The sequence below is a fragment of the Amphiprion ocellaris genome, chromosome 3 (assembly GCF_022539595.1).
Source record: "Amphiprion ocellaris isolate individual 3 ecotype Okinawa chromosome 3, ASM2253959v1, whole genome shotgun sequence".
NCBI classification, from domain to species: Eukaryota; Metazoa; Chordata; class Actinopteri; family Pomacentridae; genus Amphiprion; species Amphiprion ocellaris.
Window position 1 is genome coordinate 23,872,589 of NC_072768.1, and position 12,483 is coordinate 23,885,071.

Sequence of the window (12,483 nt, forward strand, 5' to 3'; positions counted from 1 at the left end):
GCCTGGGAGTTGGGTTTAGCCTTCACCAAATTTGCTAAGTATTTATTTGGCTTATTCCCAGATTCATACATCCTATGTTTAGCAAATAGGAGGGACTTCTGAGCCTCTTTAGATAAAAGAATGTCCAGGGCCGCAGTGGTAGCATCGATTTGTAGTCTCAAATCCATTGATGGGTTAGCATTAAAGTCTCCCTGGAGTTTACTTCATTTTTGTTCGAGATTCTGCTGCTCAGCTCTCTGCTTTTTCTTAAGATTGGTGGAGAAAGAAATTGTAAATCCACAAATAACTGCTTTGGCAGTCTCCCACAGAAGGTTTGGGGATATGCCAGGAGTATTGTTCTCTGTAATAAAGTAATTGAACTGTTCTGTAAAATATCGTTTAAAGTCCGGATTCTTAATAAGATGATTTGGGAATCGCCACTGTGTCCTAGGCTGTCATACTCCACTGGACAAGAGCAGAAACACTGGCGCGTGATCACTAATAAGAATATCATCAATGGAGCAAGAAAGCACCTTCTGAAAGCCATATTCAGAGATGAAAAAATAATCTATTGTAGAGGATGACTTGTGAACTTTTGAATAAAATGTATATGACCTATCATTGGGATGATAATTCTCCATACATCAACATAATGTATGTCCGTGCAGCAGCCAATTAGAGATTGAGCTTGCCCTGTATTAGACTGTACTGATCTATTAGATTTATCTAAACGTGGGTTCAAACAGCAGTTAAAATCCCCAGCTATCACAGAGGATTTGACTATCCACTTAGAGAAGATAGAAAACACTTTAGTGTAAAAATCTGAAGCACGAATAGGTGGAGCGTATACATACTCTCCATACAGAGTCCCTTTAATCATAACATATCTGCCTAATGTGTCAGCTTTAACCTCCACTTCTGTTAAGGGTAAAGATTTATGAACTAGGATAGCTACTCTCCTGCTTTTAGAAGTGAAAGAGGAATAAAAGACCTGGCCTACCCAATCTCTCCTAAGTTTGGAGTGTTCGCTATCGTTCAGATGAGTCTCCTGAATCAATGCCAGCTGTATTTTCTCCTTTTTTAAGTAGTTAAGTATTTTCTTGTGTTTCATTGGATCCTGGATCCCATGGACATTCCAAGACCACATTCTAATTGTAGTATTATCAGCCATTACTCCATTCAGTATATGTAATAGATCTGCTTGATTCCCTTGTCAACATGCTAGTGTCTAGTACAAACCTTCTGACCGGGACAAAAACTAAAAATACAAATACATACCTCTGAAGTGTGGGAAAAGACAAAACCCAAGAATACCCCCCTCCCACTTCCCAGATGCCCCCCCAAACAGGGCATCTAGAAAAATATGCATTGAGCATCCTACCTGACCTAAACCAGTGCTCCACTTAACAATGTAAAATAGATATACAAACGTCAAAATTTATATAAATAATACACATATATACACACGCATACACATATATACATACATATATCTGTATATTGTGCATAAAATATAATGAAAGATATTTAGCTGGGGTGTTGTATGAACTCACCATTCAGTCCTTGAGTATAGTGACAGAAACGGAAAAACATAAGTCCGAGAAGGCCTAAAGCCGATCTGTTAATCAGTCCATGCTGCTGCGGTGTGAAAAAGGCCCAGTGAGATGAGGGGAAGTGCTCTTCATCCTTCATTTTCATTGGTACCCGAGCGCTTTACCTGCTTGGAGTGCCAGGGCTATGGTATCCACGTAGAATTTTTCTGCATCCTCCGGTGTAGTAAAGCTGTACCTCCTGCCATTGAACGCGATCCGCAGCCGAGCCGAGAACAGCAGACCATATCAGATGTTTGCAGCCCAGAGTTTTTGCTTAATGTTTTTGAAAGATGCTCTCTGTGAAGCTACTTCGGTTGTGAAGTCCGGAAAGATGTGTACTGGGTATCCTCGAAACGAGAGTGGGCCTTTCTCCCTAGCCAGCTGAAGGATGTGCTGCTTCAATCTGAAGTGATGTACCCGAACTGTCATCGGTCTCAGGGGGGCGTTTGGGCCGGAGATTGGTCGGTGTGCCCAGTCCAACAGCTCTGGGCCGTCTTTGACATCCATACCTAATGTCACGGCAAAGAAATCAGTCATAAAATCCGTAATTCGTGGTCCCTCCAAATTCTCTGGGATACCCAGTATTTTTTATTTTTTTTATTTTTATTTTATTATCCCTTTATTATCCCTTATTAATACCCAGTACCCAGATACCAGTATTTTTTATTTTTTTATTTTTATTTTATTATCCCTTATTAATCTCACGAGGGGGAAATTCTGATTTTCACATCTCTCCCCAATTGGGGGAGTCAGAGCGATGCGTCAGCCGCGGTACAGCGCCCCTGGAGCAGGAAGGGTTAAGGGCTTTGCTCAAGGGCCCAACAGTGGCCGCACTGGGGTTTGAACCTCTGACCTTCCGATTAGTAGTCCAGAGACTTAACCGTTGCGCCACCACTGCCCCAAAATGTGCAGGTTCTGGCTCCTGCTCCATGACTCAAGGTCCTCCGTCTTAGCCGTTAGCAACTTGTTGGATTTCTCTAGTCTCACATTTAGCCTCAAGAGCAGTTAGCCTGTCGTCACATTCTTGTAGTGAAGTTTCAACCGCAACAAGACATGAGGCAAATGAATCAACAGTAGATTGTAAAGACTCGATAAGTTCAATTACCGCTGAGATGGAGCCACCATCCTCAATGTCGCCAACATTACTGGGTCCTAGCAGGCGATGTGGGGTTAGCTCTCTCACTAACTTGTCGAGTAGTAGGGCCCATAGTGCCCTAAGCTGAGCGCTCTTGGCGAGAGTTTCCTTTCCCAGACATATTGTGTTGTGACTCGATTTGTCTGGAGATTAACTAAAGCCAGCTAAGAAAGTAAAGTTGACGTTTTCACAGTAATTAATGAATAAATGTGCTGGAGCTGGTAAAGACGTGTTCTACCTTGTCGCCATGTTGCCACGTCCCCCAGTTTTTGGTTTTTAATAAATTTGCAATAATATTCTAAAAGCATATTCATATCATTATGGATTGTTGAATTGAACCAGATGAAGAAAATGGCAAATGTATTCATTTAAAATGAAATATAAGTGTGCAAAAAGTGTAGGGATCTGAATACTTTCTGAAGCCACTGTATACTATTAGTGATGGTATGAACCTAATGACACATTTAATGTTTTTCTAGTTGCTCAAAAAAACCCCAAAACTAATCACACTTAACTGAGAGCTGGACTGTAGGGGTTTCCTATGTAAGAATTGAAAAGTAAGCATGGGATTGGTTGGAAACGACAGGACTGCATGAGGAATATATGTTTTCCAATGAATAAGGCTGTTTTTACATTACATTTACATGATAAATCCAAGTTATTTCACACTTTTACAGTCTGTGTGTTAGAGAGGGTTGCGGTATATTCATAAGAAACAGCTAAAACAAGCAATGCTACATTTAAAAAAAAAATCATCACTCTCATTATGGCATTCTCTGTTTACCTGTCTGATGAGACTTAAAGAATCTATAGTGAGCCAGTATCTCAATAGTATCTGTAAAAATAATACATGAATATTAACATACAATTATTTATATCTAGTGGTTTTATTCTACTTTCTTAAAAACATATAAAAGCTATTTATATCAAATTGTTTCTGTTGGAGCATCTAAATTTCATGTTTTCATTTTATAGAGCAGACGTCTATTACAGTTGAGTTTCAAGTTCAGTATGTGCATCCATCCAGAGGTTAGAAGGTTTGCCAGTTAGCTGTCAGAGCTGAGGGGTTGTTTTGTCAGATTTGCTGTCAGCAGGATGTTCACAGAACACCCACATCACAAATGTCACATTCCTGCACCAGCTACAGTACCTTGAAGGCAACACTGAAGGGCTGTCTGAAACTCTGCTGGTGAAGGTAATTATGCAATTTAAGAAGAACAAATAAAGGAGACACTGAGGGCAGTTTAAAAGAATTGTGAGCAAGGACCACCAGCTGAACAGAAGGCTTGACATGTTTCCCTCTGAGGTACTTATTTCCACATCATTTAATTTAACCACACATTAGGAGGAAAAGAGAACACTTTTCTATGACACATCTGAACGGTAGCTTTATTGCATTTGTGACAGTGAAATGATGAAAACAAGTAGGATTAGCTACAGTTCTACAATTTCATTTAGCAGACACTTTTTTACTCTGTCAAGGAATGCGACAGAGCTATGTGATGATATGGCGATGAGTTGTGTGTCTGTCTTTCTGTTAGCGACATTACTCAAAATTGGATTAACGGATTTACATGAAATTTGTGTCAGAAATGACACGGACCAATTTATTAGATTTTGGCAGTGATGCAGCTTATAGTCTGGATCCATGGATTTGTTTAAGATTTCTGTATCACTGCAAGATGGTATCACAGCGTCACTGTAACTATGACTCTAAGTGAACACTACATCAGCTGCCTGCTGACGATCACGATTGCAATCCTACTACAAGTCCACCGCTGCAGACTTATGGGGACTTATCCGTCAGAAATGATACAAGGAACAATTGATTAAATTGTTGGGGTGTTTCCAAGTCCCATCGATTAACAGCGGGTGCTACATTTTTAGTCATATTTATCCGTACATTACATACACATGCATAACGCAAGCTTGAGCTCAGCACAAGGTCATTTTTGTTTGTGGGTACATCTATATTAAATGTCCACATTCTATGTTGCTGTGATTTCTGATCATCAATAACTAATAAACGAATGCTGCAATTCTAAAAAAAAATTTTTAAAAAATGCTGCATTTCAGTTAATGGCACATAAGTGAATGAACAGCCTTGGCGGAGTACTGTGCTCTCTGAGTGCTTTTCTAGTTTCCAAAGCGATGTACATCAGAGAGTAGATACAACAGAGCAAGGATCTAGTCAGGAGAAAACAACCTGGATAAGAGTCATAAAAACAAGCTCAAGTGTGATAATAGGACCATGGTGTCTACAGCCAGTGCAGGAGCTAATAGGGATTTTTAAAATTTCTTTGCTTTTTGCAGTCTGTCAAGTGCAAAGGTACTGAGTGAAGAGCTGGGGTTTTAGAGAGGGACTCTGCAGATCAGGACAGAGTTTGGTAACTTGTTCCACCACCAGGGATCCACAGAGGAGAAGAGTCTAGCAATCGACCTTGTGTTGGCCGAGCATGGTGAGTGGGAGGGAGTGTAGACCTCAATAAGAGAGTTCAGGTAGGAGGGAGCTGTTTTCATTGTAGTTTTGAATGCAACTGTCAGACTTTAGAATTTGCCGCAGCAACTGGAAGGCAGTGAAGGCAACTTGAACAGTGGGGTGGGACGTGCTGATCAGTAAAATGTATGATCAGTTAAATGAGAAAAATAAGTATAAACTACAGTGGAGATTTTTTTTTAAAGGAATTTTTATTTTCCTCCTAATTAAAGTAAAGTTACTTTAGATTCCGGCTGCTTATATTTTTTGTTCCCCCCATCCAATTCTCAGTACTATCCAGTTTATCAAAGATGTCAAGAAATTTAACAGCCTTAAAGCCTGTGACATTTCATACTATGAAGTTGTGTGAATAAGTGGAGTCACTATTGATGGATTTGTTCAAAATTAACTTTGACACCCAGGTTGGAAACTTATAGCACAATGTTAACCCTTTGATGCGTAGACCACATGAGGAGATACCCATTTTCCATTGGATTTGGGTCACTTTTGACCCAGGTTATGCATCAAAGGGGTTAACAGTGTTGAGGCCTGGAGCAGTTTTTATTCTTTGAAATACTGTGGCTTAGCGGTTAGCACCATCACCTTGGCAGCTAAAAGATCCCTTTATATGAGTAAGTCAGGATTTTTAAAAAAAAATTATAGTGTAGGGTCGTAACCTAAATATTTTAATAAGTGGTAATTTTTAAAAATAAAATATACTGTAGAGTCTTAATCTTCACATTTTATAAATGATAGTACAGCACAGTGGGTGGACTGTTTAAAATGTGCTCTATATTAATATTGACTCTAGCTTCACTTGAAATGTTTGTTTCTCAGTGTCACTTTTTGGTGCAACTGGGCCTTTAAAAGCAACACTCTAATTATAAATGTACATCCATTCTAGCACCTGTGTCAGGCTGTATTTATGCACAGTGGTGTCTCAAGCTAACTCTGAGCTTCAGCATGCTAGCATGCTCACAATGACAGTGCAAACATTAATCACCATCTTAGTTTGGTAACATAAAGTTAGAACTAAACACAAAGTATGGTTAACACTGCTGAGAATATCATTAGTTTTGCAGGTATTTCATCCTTAAACTTTTGAAAGCTTGAAATTTAGAGTTTGATGTTGCTACATGAAAACATCAGGGGATCGGCACATTTTCAAATAATTTATTCTGAAGGTAAATTTGATGGCAGTTCATTCAAGAGTTGTCAGGATTCACTTAAAACAGCATCTGACAATAGTCTGATCAATCAAGCCTTTAAGAACCATTGAAAAAAAACACCAAACTAAACATTCATCCATCCATCCATCCATCCATTATCTATACATCACTTAATCCTCATTAGGGTTGCGGGGGGGCTGTAGTTCATCCTAGCTGTCCTTAGGATGAGGCAGGGGACACCCTGGACAGGCCACCAGTCGATCACAGGGCTTACATATACAAACAATGACAAACAATGATACTCACATTCACACCTACGGGACAAGTTAGAGTTACCAATTCACCTCAGCATGTTTTTTGGACTTTGGAAGGAAGTTGGAATACCAGAGAGAAAACCTACATATGCACAGGGATGCTCCATGCAGAAAGATCCCAAGCCCAACTAAACATAACAAAACAAAAACAAGTAACTCAAAATCCACTCATAAGCCAGACACATACAGTTGTGCTCATAAGTTTAGATACCCTGGCAGAATTTGTAAAATATGCACCATTCTTTAATGAAAGACATGAATGATCAAAGCAAATACAATTGCATGACAATAAAAAACTTTGTCTGAACACTGGCCCTAAATGAAAGAAAAATGTTTCCATTGACAAACATATTTCTAAAAAATAAAGGACAATATATCACAAATTTGGAACAGGGTGTGTAAACTTATGAGCACAACTGTAAGTAGACATCATGCTTTGTGATGGCTGCACAGCGGCTCGGTGGTTAGCATTTTTGTCTTGCGGCTAGAAGATCCCTGGTTCGCATCCGGCCTTTCCGGGATCTTTCTGCATGGAGTTTGCATGTTCTCCATGTGTATGCATGGGTTTTCTCCAGGTTCTCCGGCTTCCTCCCACAGTCCGAAAACATGCTGAGGTTAATTGATGATTCTAAATTGTCCGTAGTTGGAATGTGAGTGTGATTGCTTGTCTCTGTGTGTATCCCTGTGATGGACTGGTGACCTGTCCAGGGTGTCCCCTGCCTTCACCCTAAGTCAGCTGGGATAGACTCCAGCCCTTGTGACCTTAATGAGGATGAAGTGGTGTAGAGATAATGGATGGATAGATGGATATTTTGTGATCAGTCTCCAACATTTGCCACTTGTTTAAATGGCTTTATATGTACCAACCCAGCTTTTCATCATGTTGTTAGTGTGTGTGATCTGTTTGACTGCATGTATGTATTTTGCAGAAATTCTTTTCCTTTCTTTACTACTAAGTAATTTAGTTGCCTGTCTGCGTGTGTTGAAACTGATGCTGGACAATGAACACACACAGAGAACTGGTTTGACAAAGTTAAAGCATTTATTAAGGAAAATAAATGTATTTTATTGAAGCTCATATGTGCAGTTCATCTAATACTGATTTGACTCAGTCTATTAAAAATAGCTTATGACTGCTTTCACTGTGATTATGTTATGAAAGATATGCTCAGTTGCAGTGCCATTGGGAATGAAGCACAATCTATAATTTGAACGGCCAAATATCCCCCAAGGACAGATTGGATTCTTTCTCAAACTTGGAAGAACATTATGAATAAGGTTTTTCACTGTTTGACATTTTACTTTCGAGACTGTGACTAAACAAATAAAGTTAGTCAAATATTTCTCTATGAACAAAAAGACAATCTATGGTATTCATCTGTCAAGAACAGAGCATTTCATAAAGGGTTTGCCATTAAAAGCACGTCTGTTTTACCAGTTGCAGGGTGTTGTGAGTGACCTGAAATTGTGGATTAGAAGAAGCCCTGTTGATTTAACTTCTCCCATTTCTGTGTTTTTTCTTTTCTTATCTTACCACAGAGAAAAGCTGAAAACATTAGGAGTTAATGAGGGCACTGGTGCTGTGTAGGTTACTATTTGTCACACTTTTGGGTCAAGTCTTGTAAAAGTCAAATGTCTGACTCATAATCTTCTACCTGTTCTTTCAGGATTGCACAATGTTTGAACTGTACTGCAGTGTAAAAACTTTTCTCTGTGTAGTTATAAAAAACATCTAAACCGTATCCTGGGAATGAGGCCACAGACAGACAAACATGTGTTCCCACTTCAGTTGTCTGAAAATGAAAGAGGCTGTCTTCTTTCATTGCAAGATCCTTCTTTTATTCGTTTACAGTGCCACTGTTTGTATGAAACTACACTTCTGGTCAAAAGTTTTAGCACCCCAATTTTTCCAGTTTTTTATTAGAAATTACGCATGTTAATGTCTCTTTGTACTCTGAAATGAAAGCATAGAACAAATAAACACGTGAAGTAAAAAAAAAAATTTTTAGGAACCAAAATGTATTCTAAACTTTTGACCCATCAAAGTAGCCACCTTTGGTAGATACAACAGCTGAACACACTTGTGGCACTCTTTCAGCAATGGAAATCCAGTATTCCTCAGAAAATTCTTCCCAACTCTGTTGCAGAAGTTCCCATAAATGTGCAGCACTTGTAGGTTCATTTGCTTTCACTCTTCTGTCCAGTTCATCCCAAACCAGTGCCATGGAATTTAAGTCTGGAGACTGTGCTGGTCACTCCATGTTTTCAAACTTACCATCTTGTTCTTTTTTCTTTCAGTGGTTCTGGCATAGCTTGGACTTATGTCTTGGGTCATTATCTTGCTGTAGGATGAACCCCTGACCAACTAGCAACATACCAGAAGGTACTGCATGGTGCTGCAGAATGCTGTGGTAGCTGTTTTGGTTCAGGGTTCCTCTCACTCTGTACAAGTCACTGACCCTGGATCCAGCAGAACACTTCTAGACCATCACACTTCCTCCTCCATGTTTGACAGTTGATGTCACATGCTAAGGAACCATCCTTTCACCTACTCAACGGCGTACAAAAATCCTGCGTGATGAACCAAAGATTTCAGATTTTGATTTATCAGTCCGTATTACCTTCTGTGACTCTTCAGTAGTCCATTGGTGGTGTTTCATGGCCCAGGCAACCCTCTTTTTCTTATTCTGACGTCTTAGCAATGGCTTTCTTGCTGCAACTCGACCTGTCAAGCCTGCAACTTGAAGTCTTCTTTTCACAGTTGAAACTGAGACTTTTTACTACGATCACTATTAATTTGTGCTTGAAGCTGTTGACTCTCAGAAACTTGTCTTCTGATTCTGTTGTGGCTTTGGGTTTTCCAGACCACTTCTGTCAGAGTTTCCCCCAGATTCTGAGACTTTTGATGGTAAAAAAAACTGGATTCACTGACACCTTGACTTTCTTCACAATTTCCCTGCCGGAAAGACCTACATTTTTAAATGTTATGGTGGTCTGTCTCTCTTCTATTGTTCATTGCTTTTTCCTTGCCATTTTTTTTTAGCAACACTACTTCCTGCAGTACAATGCTATTCGAATAATGCTCTCGGGGGTATGGTGCCACGATGTGTTCTAACACTACTTTTATGCAGACAGAGGGGGTTATAAGTAATCAAGCAAAGTTGGGACACCTGTAGGATTTGGTAGCACTAACTTTCAAGCCTTGATCAACCTCCACTGCTGCAGAACAGCTTGAAGTTGAAAAAACAGGAGTTTCACAGGAGGGAATCTTTACTGATGAAGCATATGTTCTTAAGCAGGCTTCAAAGAATTGATGTACTTAAGGTATAAATTAAAAAAAAAAAACACATTGTTCTTCCTTCCCTGGGGTGAGTGTTTATTGACTTGCTAACATAGTCTGTCTGCTGCTTCAGATGCATATTCCTTTCATTACATAAGTAACAATAAATAACATCTTAGATTGTCAATCAACATTAATACCAAAATCATTAAAAAGAATATTGTCTTCTTATCTGCTTGCCCTTTATGGCTTATATTTCTTGCAGAATTCTATTTCGGACATTTTGAGACTTTGTCAAACCACCTGCCACCTGATCTGTGGCCATTTTGGGACCTTCAATGCTGAATACTGTCACTGTCCACAGTAAGCACAGCTCGAGTGCAGGACTGGACAACTCTACTTGTGTTAGTTTAAAGCCAGTTTCACAAAGTGAACTGAACAAACCTCTTGTGTTCACCCTATTTAGGTGTGTTCACTGCATAACTGGTTTTGGGAATAAACAACAAAGCGGATTCTTTCTCTTTGAGTGGTTTCAATAAGACATTAAGATTCCCCAAGTATAAATAAATGTCTAGGTCACAGCTAATTCCACACACAGCCCTGTTGACAACATTCTTCAGGCGGCATATTAGGAATCCTTTTTACCACAGCCAGTGGATTGATTGAGTCCCATTCCTGCTCTCATGCAAACTCAGTGAGCTGCTCTGTGCACTTAGGGAAGTGACACAGTCATATGATTCACTGAGGAAGGGATGGAGATTGGTCTGGGATGCACAAGTGTGGGAGAGGAGGCAAGGGAAGCAGGAGATGAGGAGGGGAGTCTAATAAGAGGGAGGAAGAGGAGAAGAGAAAGGGAGGAGGACAGGGAAGACTTCTACACTGCAGTTAATTTACTGTTCATTTGACCAAGTGGTGAGATCAGAGGAAACAGTCTGGAGGAGGAGTTCACATCTGTATCTGCTCCTAAAGCACACCTCAGTCCTGACTGAACCCTGTATATAAAGTCCAACTCATTTTTAGTCTTCTCTTTTATTGTATTCATATGTTTAATTTGTTTGTCATTGTTTGGGTTTATTGTGGCATTTATTTTAAATAATGTCAATTTAAAAAAAAGTTTTATTATTACTTTTTCACCATTTTATAATAGTTGTAGCATAGGTGGTGAGTACTTAATTGTGTACATTTGAACTGTATTATTGCCAGTTATTACTGGCTTGTCCAACTGCAGACAATTTAGTGGCCAAAGGACAACAGTGCCAGTGAAACACATCCATTTCCATTCTTCTGGATTCAGTTACGCATCCAGCGTAAAACCAAAACTAGAGTCAAAGATGTCCTGATTTTATGAAGAAACATGTGCTTTTAAGCGGAAACATCAGCTAAGATGTCAACACAATACTTGTTTTTCATTTTTTAAAAAAAAGAAAAACTGTTGTATTAAAAAAAAAAAATCTTAAATGCCACTTTGATTGGGTACCATTTGTTGTCAATGGAAATAAATAGTAGAGAAAAATATGTCTTCAAACCAAGACAGTCCTTGAATTAAACATCTGTATTACAATGACATGTCCAAACTGGATTTTCAAAGGATCCTAACATGTAGTGACATCATAGTGACTTTCTGTCAGACAGGACTCAGGTGGTCTGTGTGGGCAGACACACCTCCAGCCCCCACACCCTCAACATCGGAGCCCCACAGGGCTGTGTCCTCAACCCCCTGCTCTTCACCCTGTACACCAGACCTGGGCATCATCCGGCCCGTGGGCCATATCTGGCCCGCCGGATGACCCTGACTGGCCCGTATGAGGTCACTGGAAAATATTAAAAGTCAGTGCAAATATATATCATCACAATACATGCAAGCAATACGCCTGCTTATATGCCCGGAGAAAAAAGAAATGTTCGCTAATGTGCCCCTTTCCAGGCGAACCGTAACGAGGCGGGTGGAGAGCATCGCTGAAAATCTGGAGCTTCAGCTGCACAACAAAGTGGACGATTTTGACGTTTTCTCCTTGGCTCTGGACGAGAGCTGTGATGTCCGTGACACAGCCCAGTTACTCATCTTTGTACGTGGACTAACAAAAATCTTTGATGACGGAGGAGCTGGCAGCTGTGCAGCCAATGAAGGGAACCACGACGGTTCACTGAGGTAAATACATGCATGAACAAACTGGGACTAAAATGGGAGAATTTGGTTGGTGTTACAACTGATGGCTGTCCAAATCTGACAGGGAAAAATGTTGGACTTTTGAAACGGATGCAAGATAAAGTGACTGAAATAAACCCAGAACAGAAACTGATATTTTTGCATTGTATTATACATCAGGAGGTGTTGTGTAAGTCAGTGCTAAAAATCAACCACGTGACTGATGTTGTAGCTAAAGTAGTTAACTTCATCAGGGCAAGAGCATTGAATTACAGACAGTTTGTTGTCTTTTTGGAGGAGCATGAGAGTGAACATGGTGACCTTGGTTACCAGACAGCTGTCAGATGGATCAGCCTGGACAAGGTGCTTAAACGAGTTTGGGATCTGAGAGC